General features: G+C 55.5%; 1 protein-coding gene across 2 annotated transcripts in view; it reads right to left on the bottom strand.

Moving 5' to 3' along the window:
- The window catches only part of BANP (BTG3 associated nuclear protein), an 84,545-nt gene extending 72,606 nt beyond the window's left edge, over positions 1 to 11,939 (bottom strand). Inside the window, exon 1 of one of the 2 annotated variants that reach the window (XM_012657676.1) lies at positions 11,864 to 11,939. The gene's annotated coding sequence lies outside the window, so the exon portion shown is untranslated. The remainder of the gene's footprint in view (positions 1 to 11,863) is intronic. The other variant, XM_012657675.1, reaches the window with a different exon arrangement.
- Positions 11,940 to 13,194: the final 1,255 nt, after the last annotated feature.

The following is a 13,194-nucleotide window of genomic DNA, read 5'->3' as shown; positions in this document are numbered from 1 at the left end:
CAGTGTGAGACCCCATCCCTAAAAAAATAAGTAAGTAAGAAGTGGCTAAGTTGTACCTAGCTGAAAAGCTAAATTTCTGGAAACAAGAAAACTGCTAAGAAATTAAAGACCATTCTACTTAGTCCTTTTGAAATACAAGTGCACTAATAAAACAAAGAAATGACGAGAAAGCCAGTATGAAGTACACAAAGAAATCAATTTTTATTAAGCCGAGATGTGTGACAGGGGCTCGGCTCACCTTCCTCCTGATCAGCCTGGGCTGGGACGAGCAAAGGAGGGAACGAGGGCAGGAAAGACCGGCCCACGGGGGACCGGCCGGGGCAGGCGGGCTGGGCAGAGAGAAGCGAGAAACACCCCATCCTGCGGCTTCACTTGTCCTTGGGAAAGATCAGGGAACACCATTTCTCTTTAAGACAACCTCCCTAAAAATGTTTAAATTTAAAATGAGGAAAAGAAGGTCAGACTAGCTGCAGAGACCAGGTCCTTCCCCCCTACGGTGGTTAAATTCGCCACTTTTATTCATGTTTTCCAAAACATACAGACCTCCTCAAACACATGCCGCCGCCGCAGGAGAGGGAAGCGGCCGGGCTGAGGATGACGCACCCCCGTCCCCGTTCACAGACCTGCCTGAAGCCCAAAGGGGCCTCAGGTGACAAACTCTGCCAGTCGATGCGACTGCCCGCTGTTGCGAGGCCTTCTGCACATCCTTCTGGACACACCGACACAGCTCTCGTTGCTATGAGTTCAGGTGAATAAACTTAAAGATCATAATAAGAAATCCAAATATTTGGGGCAGAAGGCAGAAAAAAATTCAAGTTTTTGAGTGGTCACGATCAAAACCTAAGCACATTATTAACGTCCACGGTTTCTAGGGAACGTCTTACGAGGCGTGCGGACTCTCAGGCGTGGTTCCCTGACGTCCTGGTCTCGGGAAATCCTTCACCACCTCAGAGTCATGAGGCCCCCACGGAGCTTGCGCTCACCTGGGCTACACCTATCGACATCTACCGTGTTTGAAATGAGAACAGAAAATGTTCGAATATTTATTAGTTCATTTTGAAATTATACAGATCAACACATTACGTATTAACATCCTATCTTAGTCCATTTCATGCTGCTATAACAGAACACCACAGGCAGGGAATCTACAAAGCAAAGCAATGTTTTTCTTACAGCCCGGGAGGCTGGGACGGCCAAGGTCCAGGAGCCCCGTCTGGGGAGGCCGTCTTGCTGCTGGGACGTGAGAGACGCCAAACTGGCTCTCGTGGTAACCGACCCGCTCCCGTGATAGCCCCTAATCCATTAATCTACGAGTGGATTAATCCATTCCGGAGGGCACAGCTCTCACGATCCAGTCACCTATTAAAGGTCCCTCTTCTTAAGACTGTTGCATTTGGGGATTCAGTTTCAACGTGAGTTTCAAAGGAGACAAACGTTCGAACCACAGCACATACAAAACATTTTTTATGGAAAATAATGATAGTTTCCAAAACAACAACAACAAATCCTTAGTGAGAAGAAGGGCATTGTTTTCTGTGTTTACAACTCTCTGACGTCAGGCTGAATGGAGACAGCTGGACACTCAGGTCTGCCTCTGCCTCCAGCCTGCTGCGAGTGCCTGGCTGGTGCCCACGGTGCAGACCAGCCTCCCGGGCGGGGCAGGTGGGCGGGGGAAGTGTTCTGATAGCCCTGTCAGACAACTGCGCATCCGCCCTGCTGACACCAAACTCAACAAGTGTTTTGCTTTTCCTGTAAATATGGACACTGTCCCCGGTGACACTGAACTACTGCTCATCTAGAATGTCCCTGTTCTCAGGACGCGAGGCCCAAGCACTGAGTGAGGGTGAAGTCAGCGGACTCTGCCACCGAAGCGCACGCACCCACAGAGCGGCAGGCCGAGGCTGGCCTTCCTGAGCCCAGACGAACACGCACCTGGATTCACGTGTTCTTCCAGCAACTTCCCTGGAGGCTTTAGAGGAGGCGGCAGCACAGACTCACTGATTAGTAAAATACACTCGCCCTGAGTCAGTGGGACGCGCCGTACCCTGCGCCACACGCTGCGGGGATGGGACGGGGGGCTCTGTCGTACCCCACGCTCAGTTTCTCCCACTGTGAAATCAACAGGCCCCCTTACCACGGCATGTGGCCACAACTAGGCCATGGCCACTGGGATCAGCCACCAATGCTTATTTCCCTGTTAACTCGCCCCCCCAGGATACTGCTCAGGGAGCTGCCCCCACCGCGGTCCTTCTTCAACCCTTCAGTATCCCCGTCACCAAATCCCAGTGCCCCTGTGTGCTGACTCCTGACACCCTTCTCCGCTACACACCTCGCCGTCCAGGAACTGGCCTCTCGCTGCATCCCTCGGTGCCAACTGCTCCAAAGGGCAGGCGGCAGCCCTCTGCGACACACCACACCGGCTGGCAGGCTGCCGGCTCCACGTGCCCCTCCCGAAACCACACTCGGCTGAGCCACGTGGATGAGCTCCAGGGTGTGGTCCTTCCAAGGACTTCCCTCCCCACATAGCGTCTGCTCCCATCGCACCTACACTCTCTGGCCAGGGCTGAGCCCCCCAGTCCAGCTCTGCCGCCTGCAGACGACCTTGCTTTATCCTGTTACTCCATAAACTCCGCTAGGCGGGTAACCAGGTACGACCCTCGTAAGCACTCAGTGATCATAACAACAACAATAACACAACAGCCGCTTAATGGACATCTCATTCAAGCCTTTCGGGAACCGAGGAGGTCATTTCCAGTCCACCGGTGAGGAATCTGAGGCTCAGAGGGAGGTGGGCAGACATGCCCGAGGCCAGCCAAGAGCCAGTGCTGCTGAAGCCCACACTCCAGCGCTTCCCCACACAGCCTACGGGACAGCGTGCGAGCCCCGCAGCACGAGTCCCTGGCCCTGTCCACTCTGGCCCCAGGCTTGTCTTCCATCAGAGTCTAGAAACAGGCTAGAAGACACGTCGCAGGTGCTGGCGACCCGCACCCGGCCCTGGAGCGGGCCTCCGTGGTGGCAAGTACAACCCACTCCAGCTGCTGTTGCAGGAGCCAGCGAGCCAAGTGTATGATCTTGGTACTAGATAGAGCGTCTTGGCAGTTCTATGCAAGATCATAATTCTCAACGTACAATCCGGGTTCAGACATGGAATATACCTGGATTAGAAGCTGCCCTTGGAACCCAAAAATTACTGGACGAGATCTGACGTCAGTGAAAAGTTCAAGCCATCAAAAGGCCCGTGCAGAGCACACAATGGGGGGAGCAACTGCTGTTGGAGCGCGGCGCTCCCACGGAGACCACAGCTGGGGAGAAACACGTCACGTCGTGCCACCCCCAACTGGAGCCCCCGTCAAAATGTGGACTCTGCCGGCAATGGAAGGGCAAGAAACTGCCACACGTTAAGATGATTACCAAGTACATGCTGCATTTACGGAAATTACTCGGACTAAAGAAACATGACTCATACGTTAATTCACCCTCCTTTCAGAATGCCTTTTTCACCTTAATCCAATAACAACCTGACTTTCAGGGTGAACAAAGTTTAATTTGGTAACCCAAAATATTTAGACTATTTTGATAAATAAATGGGTCCAGCCCTGAACAGGAGACACCTCTTGGAAAATAACCTTTACCCGACCCAGCGTTTGCAAGAATGAGGTTAGATCACCTCCCGTTCCCGTCCCGCCCGGCAGATGGCACCACGGCAGGCTGGGTCCATCTCTGGCCTGTTCTAACCACCAGCGCTGGTCGCACTCGCAGAAAGACAGGCATTCGGCCTCTGGACTCTACCGATTCCAGGTCTGGCCCACGCCTCTCCCCAATACAATGGCAAAAGGAAATGTTATTCAAAGGGATTTTTGTCAAAAATAAATTTGCAGATTTTGATTCTTCTGAACTTCTATGGTTTATAAGGAGCACGGTACTAATTTACAATTATGCAGTCACAGCAAATATTCATGGGGGAAAAATGTGCCCACCAAATTTCATAAAGGAGTCTCTTTTCTTTTGCAATAAAGAATGTTATTGGGATAATTAGTACAATTGTTTAAATAGAAATGCATCGATGGTAAATCCCTGGTTTTGAGAACTGTGCTGTGGTTATACGAGAGAATGCCTTTGTTTTTAAGAAACAGCCAGTTACCCATACAAGGATCAAAGGACATCGTGGCTTAAACTGTTCAGGGAAGAAACAAGAAATATACACAGAGGGAAAGAGGGAGAGAGAAACACACACACACACACACACACACACACACACACACACACACACACAGAGGGTGAAGCACTGTAGGAAGACAAAGAAAGTGTGATAAAATGTTAACATTTGAGAATACGGAAGAAGCTTATACCACAATTCTTTGTATTTTTCTTGCAACTTCTCTCTAAGCCCGAAGTTAATAAGCAAAAAACCCAATTCCTATTAAAAGCTCTTGGGGGTTTTTCTCCAAAGAAAGGCAATGATGCAATGGACAGAAGCCTTCTCCACGCTTACGGATGACTCTGCCAGCACTAACGATGCTTCTCAAGGGCTGCTGCTGACACTTCCAAGTAGATCCCTCCAAACACACTCAGCCCTTCGCCAGAGCAACGTGACGGTGCAGTGGTTTCCTCCAGACGGCCCCAAATCCCCCACGTCAGCGGCTGAGCGCCTGGATGCCGGGGGCACCTGGCAGCTACCCGTACGGTGGGGACAACAGAGGGCTGGAGAGCACAGTGAGCAGCGCTCCGCGTGGCACTTGACACCAGAACTGCCCTCACTGTCCTGGGAATGTTACGCAACCCCCACCCTTGACCTTTGCCCACCTCGCATCAGTGCTTTCAGTCCAGGGTGTGGAATCCGCAGGCTGCAGCCCTCGGGCCAAAGGTGGCAGCCGTCTATCCCCAAGACGCATCACTGGGAAACAGCCTCGCCCCTCCCGCCCCACTCTCCAAGGGCAGAGTCCGCCGCGGTGACAGAGACATCTTCTCCCCTGGCCCTTCACAGTTTCTCAACAGCGTCCGCACGGCCTGGCGTCTTTTTTTTTTTTTTAAGCCAGTGCAATTTAGCAGTGGAGGGTTGAATACCAACGTCAGTGACACTAATGTTAGTAAGTTCTCCTAACCCAGTGCCAGCGGACCAGCTGCTCGCGGCATCTTTAGAATCTTGAAACTGCCTCCAAGCGAGGGATAAAGAAACCAGGCTCCACGACTGGAGGGCTGTCATCCTGACGCCGGGACTCCTCCGTCTCCACGTGCGGCTAGCTGGGGAGCGTGGTGGGTCGGCAGAAACCCCAGTGAGGCAAGGAAGCGGGTTGCTGAGCTCGTGCACGGGGTACCGGGAGCGAGCCCCCGCAGATCCGCTTCCGTCCAATTCCACCCCTTCCCCCGTCCCCTCCCTGGCATAGCACGACTGCATTTCATATAAATGTGAATCATACGGATTTAAAATAACACACAATATAGAATATTAAGCCCTCACTTTTCAAAAAGTGTGAAATTATTTGAGTTCTGCAAATCTTAAAAATCCACGAAATGTTGGCTTTCGATGGTTGCCAACCGCGTTTGCCGCTGACAACTGCGAGGGCTGGGAGCTGGGTCTCAGGCCAACAGGACCCCGGCCTGTGTCAGGTTGTCTAGAAGCACACGCAGCGTGAACTACTTGGATGCAGCCTGTGGGGCGGTGGCCTGGAGGGTGGCGCTCTGGTCGTGAGGCCCGTCCCCGGCTCCCACTGTTGAAAGAGCCGAGCTCTGAGGAGGACGGCGGCGGGCAGCAGCGCCATCCCCACCCTGGCCGCCTCCCGCCTGCGGGATCCGCAGGGCTGCGCTTTGTGGTCACGGCAGGGACCGGGCCTCGTTACCTCCCTGCATCTCTGGTAAAGTTAAGATAGAAGCCTTGGGTTTTTGCCACACTCGAGGGAAATTCAGTTCATACCACCAGCAAGGAAATGCCAACAGCGCACATACCAAGTTTCACTTCCAGTTTTAGCCAAGCCCATTTCTAATTTCAGAAAGGGTAAACTTGGCTGCAAGTTTATTTGACTTTCCATCTTGAGGAAGAAGGAAGAAAAAAAAAAATCACCAGAGGCCACAGCAGTTCCGTGATACACAGAACGTAATCTTTATTACTAAGGGTTGAACGTACAGGGCACCGTCGCAGGCCACCCGAGCCCTCCGCGTGGTCCCTCTAAACACTCCGGGTTTCCTGACGGGCCCAGGCCCCTCCTGCGGCTCTCGACCCCCGGGGGAGAGGCCTTCACAGCTCTCTCCACGCCATCTGCTTGTCCAGGGATTCAACTAGAACCTGTTCTCATCCCTTCACCTTCTCTGGCCTCGCCTGTGGATTTTATTCTTGCACAGCTTGTGCTCTGTGTGCAATCAAACTGTGGGTCCCCCGCCTGGGACACCCGCCACTCTGCCACCACCATCCCCCTCCCTGGTGTAAGACTTCCCACGTGGGAGCAAATCCTGGGTCCCCTCCCTCCACCTTGGAGGCAGATGGTCCTACACAGAGCTAATCGAATTGGACGCTTCTTGACTTCGTGTAGTCGTGAGAGATGCAGAGAAGTTAATTCAAAATAGGAATCAATTTCATGAGACTTCACAATATTTTAGGCACACTGTCTGCTTGTGGCTTAATAAGTTGACGTTTCCATTGTATTTTAAGTCAAGACACCACGGGCCTCCAGCAACGGGGGCCCCGGGCCCTGCGCCAAGCCCCACTACGAGACCCACTTCCGAGCACAGTCATGAAGGTGCACACAGGACCTCCCTTCGTCCTTCACAGCTGGGGGGTCAGGCCCAAGGGGTCGGGAAGGTGCTTCTCCCCTCCCTCAGAACAGACATCCTCTCTTCCCGGGGGCAGGCAGGGCCGAGAGGGACAAAAGTGAGGTCTCCAGCTGCACAAGATGAACTGGGAAACCAGGCTTAAGTGTGTTTCAAACTTCGAAGAGAAGGCTCGCGGCTGGCAAGGCTGAGTGCTGTCACTCGCTCCATCCTTCCGCGTGGAATAAGGGCCCTGGGCGCTCCGGCAGACAAAACACTGGCAGCTTTCTTTTTTTTTGAGACAGAGTCTCACTCTACTGCCCTGAGTAGAGTGCCGTGGCATCAGCCTAGCTCACAGCAACCTCCAACTCCTGGGCTCAAGCGATCCTCCTGCCTCAGCCTCCCGAGTAGCTGGGACTACAGGCATGCGCCACCATGCCCGGCTAATTTTTTCTATATATTTTTAGTTGTCCAGCTAATTTCTTTCTATTTTTAGTAGAGACGAGGTCTCGCTCTTGCTCAGGCTGGTCTTGAACTCTTGAGCTCAAACAATCCGCCCGCCTCGGCCTCCCAGAGTGCTAGGATCACAGGTGTGAGCCACCGCGCCAGGCTGACACTGGCAGCTTTTTAAGAGCAACCTGCAACCCTGTGACCCACCCAGCACCTGCTCTCAAATCCCCTAAGGCTCCTCCCACACCTGGGAAACAGAACGTCTGTGAAGTGAAAACAAAGATCTTTATTTACGTCAGGCATGGGGGGACTTTCCAAAGCTTTTATCTGGGACATTCTGTGACCCTCAGTATTTATCTCCCCCCAAGTCTTTTTTCAAAATGAGGAAATTTTTTTTCTAGATTGAAGTAGCTAAAGTGGTCTTTCAGCTATGTGGACATTTCGACGCCAGCCTTGCATTCTCACACGGCTCATTTAATGGACTGCAGTTTTCGGGATTTGTATCACATAGATGAGGACTACGAGAAAAGCCGAAGGCTAATGAGCCACGCCCAGTGGTGACGTGAGACCACTAACGCAAACTCTTCTACATCTACGAGGGGAGCCTGAAGCCGGCTTCTCTCGCACTGCTCCCGACCCGCACACGCCCACACGCGGGGGACGGCCTGGGCGCCCCTGCGCGAGCTCGCCCGCCTCCTTGCTGCGGGCAAACTGAGTCTCTGTCTTTCCAGAGATGCACACCCTTGGGGGGCACTGGTCAGGATCTTGGTGAACGTCTCTCAATTTGGGTCTAACATTGTCTCGTGATTCCACTGCATTTCTGCTACGCCACAGAGAAGGGATGTGTCCTTCTCATGGGCGGCTGGGATTAATGTCTTATCACTGGTGATGTCACCTTGATTCCTTGCTTCAGGTAGTGCCTGCTTTGTTTTTCCACTGTGAAGTTACTGTTGTTCCCTTTGTGGTTTACAAACATTTGGGGAAGGATACTTGGGGGCCGTATTATTATCACAGACAGGTGGAGACTAAAGGGACGTGGCAGCGAGACGAAGTGCGGGAACCTGGAACAGCAAGAGGACGTTAGTGGAAAAGGGAAGTTCGAGCAAGGTCTGTAATTTAGTTAACGGTGCTGTGCTGATGTTGACTTTCTGGTTTTTACATGGATGTCTGGTTATGTAAGATGTCGGCACTCGGGGAAGAAAGTGAAGAGAACAAGGAAGCTTGCTGAAATATTTTTTACAACTTTTTTTTTAAAGTCCATTAACCTGAAAATTAAAATCTGACCAAGCTGCAGATTCTGATTCCGCAGGGTCTGGGCGGGGCCTGTGCGTCTGCATTTCTCGCAAACTCCCAAGTGATGCTGATGGCGGCTGCTGGCCCCGGACCACTCCGCCAGCCCGGCTCTGCCGGACGGAAACGATTTCACTGAGCACAACTTCCACGTGTGACAATCGGATAACCTGCATCAGATTATGCTCCCCGTGCCGTGCTCGCCGCCTCACTGCGTGGTGAACTGCTACCCTGGCACGCCACCCAGAGAGAAGCCAGCTGAAGAGTCTGAAACCAAGGTCTTTGCCACCACACGTGTCTGGCTGGCCCTGCCCAGCTGAGCCCGGTGTCCCTCCAAGGTCGCAGAGCCAGAACCCCCTGCTGGCACCGCGACTCACAGGCCACCATGGGAACGGTGACTTGGCACCTGTCATCAAGGCCACAAGGAAGTAGGAGAGTGGAGTGCAGGGGAGAACAGGCTCTGGAATTCCCGCTGCAGGTGAGTGACTGGCACACAGGTGACCTCCACTTGCCCCATTAAAATGATTTTTAATAGAGTACAGTAAACGCCCAAGAAAGAGAACAGAGGCAGGTAGGAGACTTCTTCACATGCTTCTGACAGATGGAGAAGATGCGATTGGGGCAACGCGGGGCTACCTGGAGCGCTCGGGAGCCGGCGATACACCGCGGACCGACCTGCAGCAGGGGCCAGGCCTGGGGACTCGGTCCCTGTACATACACAGGAGAGCTGACTCTGCCACAGCCCTACAGAGAGAAAGCGGAGCAGCGCCAGGCAAAGGGGTCTTCCTTAGAGAAGCTCAACAGCCCACAGAAAATCCCTGTGACTTGGCACTGCAGGGCCCACAGCGACAAGCTCCCCATCACCCGAGAGGAGTCTGCACTTTTCAAAACCGTCCCCGCGGACCCAGGGCTGTGCCAGCTTCCGCCCGCCTTAGACAGCAGCCACCATCAATATGCGAGGAGGACGTGCCAGACCAAGAAGCCAACACTGAGCGAGAACAGGGACGCTGGAGGAAACGAATCGGAACAAAAGAGAACTGAAAAGAATCCTTATTAGTTTCCTCACAGTCAGGGAGATAAGACGTTCATCAAACAATAAACTACTATGAATCAGAAACAAGGCAAACATGCTCTTGGAAATCAGAAATTTGACTGCGGAAATAAACAATTTAAAATGGGATCAGAAGGCACACTGAAGCCCTCTCCCAGAAGGGAGATGAAAATGACACAGGAAAGACGATGACGGTGAGACTCCAGGGTCAGTCGGCTGCCCAGCACCAACCAAGGCAACTCCTGGAGGAGGGGGCGGCAAATGCCCGAGTGTGAGAACCCATTGCTTCGGCACACTGTAAAACGTCCTAACACCAAAGAGAAGATCCAAAGAACTTCCAGGGAGGGAAAAGGTTACCCAAAAGGAGTAAGAATCCTTGGCAGGGGTTCTCATTTAAATGAAGAAAGGCACGTTTAAAACGTGGGATCCTCAACGCCCCCCGGTGTGTGATAAAGGAAGCTGCCAGGACACCTGTGCAGGCTACGGAGGAACCCACCCACCCAGCGCAGGGAAAGGAAAGAGGTGGGGGGGTGGGGGGGTAGGCTGGAGGGATTTGCCAATTTGCCACTATCCCTGAGAATTTAAAACGATGTTCGGAGTCAAGGGTAGCAGAAAATGCAAAGAAAGGGTCAACAAGCTGCACGGGAAGGGCAAGGTGCCACCAGGCTGTGCAAGGAACATTTGCACAGTCCGGACATAAACAACCTGAGTGACTGAACACAGTGGGCACAGAGAAGAGGTGGGATACGCTAGCAGAGACAGAGCCGAGAGTGTGTACAAGGACAAAACGCCTGCTTACTTGGAGCGATCGAAAACTACCTGAAGGAACCACCAGAGAGGTAAGTCTTTCAGAGGAGCGGACGGAGGCGGGGCAGGGGGACTGTTGCTTTCCATTGTAAGTCTTTCACTGACATTTCTGTCATGTTGATTAAAAATACGTATTTTTTTTTTTTAAGAGCAGACTTCAGACGGACTGAATTCAAACCCTGGCTGTGTCCTGGGAAAGTCACTTAGTCTGTGGGCCTCAGTGGCTTCTCTATCAAGTGCGGACAGGCCCTGCCTCCCTGGGTCACTGTGACGGGGAACCCTGGAGTCCAGCACGGACCTGCTCTGCAGATGTGAGCTGACTTCTAAAAATTAAAGCCAATGATGACAGAATCCAACATCACAAGAATATATTCTTATTTCAATTGCAAGACAAGGATGGAACTAACTATATAGAATTTTACCGGCAGTTGGGATGTTTTTCCTCACTGGGTATCTGTACGAGGGCTGTCCCGAAAGCTGGAAGTTAAGTGATCAGATTACCTATTTCTGATTTACTGTTTCTGGAGCTTACTCAGACTACTCGACTATAACTTCCAGTTACAATTCTTCCCTAAGAAGACGGCCTCTGCTCAACTACTGATCGTAGTGCTAGCAGCACCAACGCCATCAGGCCTCAGGTGCATTCCAGGGCGGGACAGGGAACTGCAGGTAGGAGAGGAATTACCTGTTCCACCTCAACACGCCGTACCCCGGGCCCTCCCTGGTCAGGGTGCAGCAGGCTCGCTATCCTGGAAAGCCCGCACCTGCTCCACCCGTGCACAGTTCTTCAGCGAATTCTGACTTCTCCAGTGCCAAGACAGCCCTCCCACCTCACTGAAAAGAAACTCAGTCTTCTATTAAGGCAACGTCTGCCGTCCGCGCCCGCCGTTGGGATGGAAATCATCTACTTCCTGCGTCCCAGGGATAAACAACGGCCACGGTGCTAAGGACTAAATCACACAACAGCAAAAACGTTCTGGGGTGTGGGGCTGAAGGGCTCGTACTCGAGGCCCCCCGGGGACCCGCTCAGCCGAGCGCCGCCAGCAGCAATCGCGGGGCCGGCGCCGAGCTCCGGGCCACCGGGCCGCGGCCCACGCCGGTGACTCGGGCGGCACAGAACGATGCCCGTCGAGGCGGAGTCCGCCTCGCAGGTGCAAGCCCCGGAGTCAGCCCGCCGCACGAACGGGGGTCCTCGGCGTCCCCGGCGGCAGCGCGGCCCGACAGCCCGGCGAGCGCACGCGGCCCAGCCCCCCGCAGCCCCAGCCCGGACGGAGCGGCCGGGCCAACGGACGCCGCGCAGGACGCCCGGGGCGAAGGCCCTGCGGAGCGGCCCGCGCGCGGCCCCCCGGGGCCTGGGCCCGAGCCTGGTGGCGGGGCGCGGCGGGCGGGAGCCGGGGCCGCTGAGGGGGCCGCGGCCGGGCGGGCGGAGGCAGCAGGGAGGAGGCAGATCTCGCTCTCGCTCTCGCTCTCGCCCCGCGGGAAGGGGGAGGTGGAGACGCGACCGGCTGCGGGAGCTGCAATTACCGTGTGGGCTGCGGAATTCTCGTGGTGTTTGTCGGGGAGATGCGATAATGGCGTCCGTCCTCGCGAGAGAAGCCGCCGATCTGCGCAGGCGCCGCGGGCCCCTCCCCTCGGGGCGCTGCCCCCACCCTCCGCGCAGGCCCACTGGGCGGGGAGTGAAGGACGCGGGGGCGGGGCCTGAGGGCGCCAAGGCCTGCTGCGCGCGCTTCCGCCCGCTCTGACTCCCGGCGAGCATGCGCAGGGGGCCTGCTCCCGCGCCGGGGCTCTTACTCCCCGAGGCTCTTACTTCCCCACTGTACGCCTGGGCTCCTCGCTGGCCCGGGAGCAATCGCTCCGGTGGGCCGTTTGAGGAATTCGCACCGTCTTTGAGACGGAATGACTAGGAAATATCTCCCTTCACGACTACACGTCCCAGGGTGCCCTGCGCAGGGGGCGCGCGGTGCACTCTGGGACCCGTAGTCCCCTCGTGCGGGCCGTGCCTGCCGGGACTTGTAGTCTCTCCGGACTCGGGCCGCCGGTGTCGTCCCCGCGCCGCGGGCTGCTGGGACTTGTAGTCAGGATGGGCCAGGTGAGCTGTGCGCGCGCCGCGGGCCGTACCTGCTGCCGCTGCGGCGCCGGCTCCGAGGTTCCGGAACCTGGGAGGGCTTCCGGAAAGAGAGCGACGGTGCTGTGGGGCCCGTGCGGGACGCCGAGTGTGCCCGCGCGCCGCGCCGTGTGTGCCTAGAACTGTGGGTGGGCGACAGGTGTGTCTCGGTGGGGCACGCGGGGCACTGTGTGTGGCGTGGACGGCCGATAACGCGAGTTAACTCGTGATAACGCGAGTGCGCGCTGGGTCGTGCGGGCGCTGCGGGCGGAGGGCCGGGTGCGGGAACGGCCCCGGTGGGAAGTCGCGGCGGTGCCGGAGTGACTGGGGTTCGGGCCCGGCGAGGCCACCGGCTGGGACGAGGCGCCGCGGCCGGGCCAGAGCGTCGTCCTGTCCGCTCCCGCTGGGGAAGGGCCCGGACTCAACCGCTGAGCCCCCGAGAGCCGCGCGACGGGGACAGCTCCGGGGCGACGCCTGCTGCCCCCACCTCAGGAAGCGGGTGTGAGTGCCGCCCTGGCCAAGAACTCTCCACGCGGGGCCTGGGTATCCGCCCGGCGAAGGGAGAAATTGAGGACGGTGTTTTTCACGTTGTTTCAAGACCCCCAAGTGCGGGTGCCTCGGTTCCCGGTCGCAGCAGGCGTGAACGAATGAATGAGTGAAGCAGCGAGCAAAGGTGAATACGTAGAAAACAACACCTTCCTGCAGACTACGGTGAGGGCTTATCCAAGGTCCCCACCACTTCGGATTAAGT

The sequence above is a fragment of the Propithecus coquereli genome, unplaced genomic scaffold (genome assembly GCF_000956105.1).
Source record: "Propithecus coquereli isolate 6110/MARCELLA unplaced genomic scaffold, Pcoq_1.0 Scaffold557, whole genome shotgun sequence".
In the NCBI taxonomy this organism is placed as follows: Eukaryota; Metazoa; Chordata; class Mammalia; order Primates; family Indriidae; genus Propithecus; species Propithecus coquereli.
This window is presented reverse-complemented; position numbering and strand designations above follow the sequence as displayed.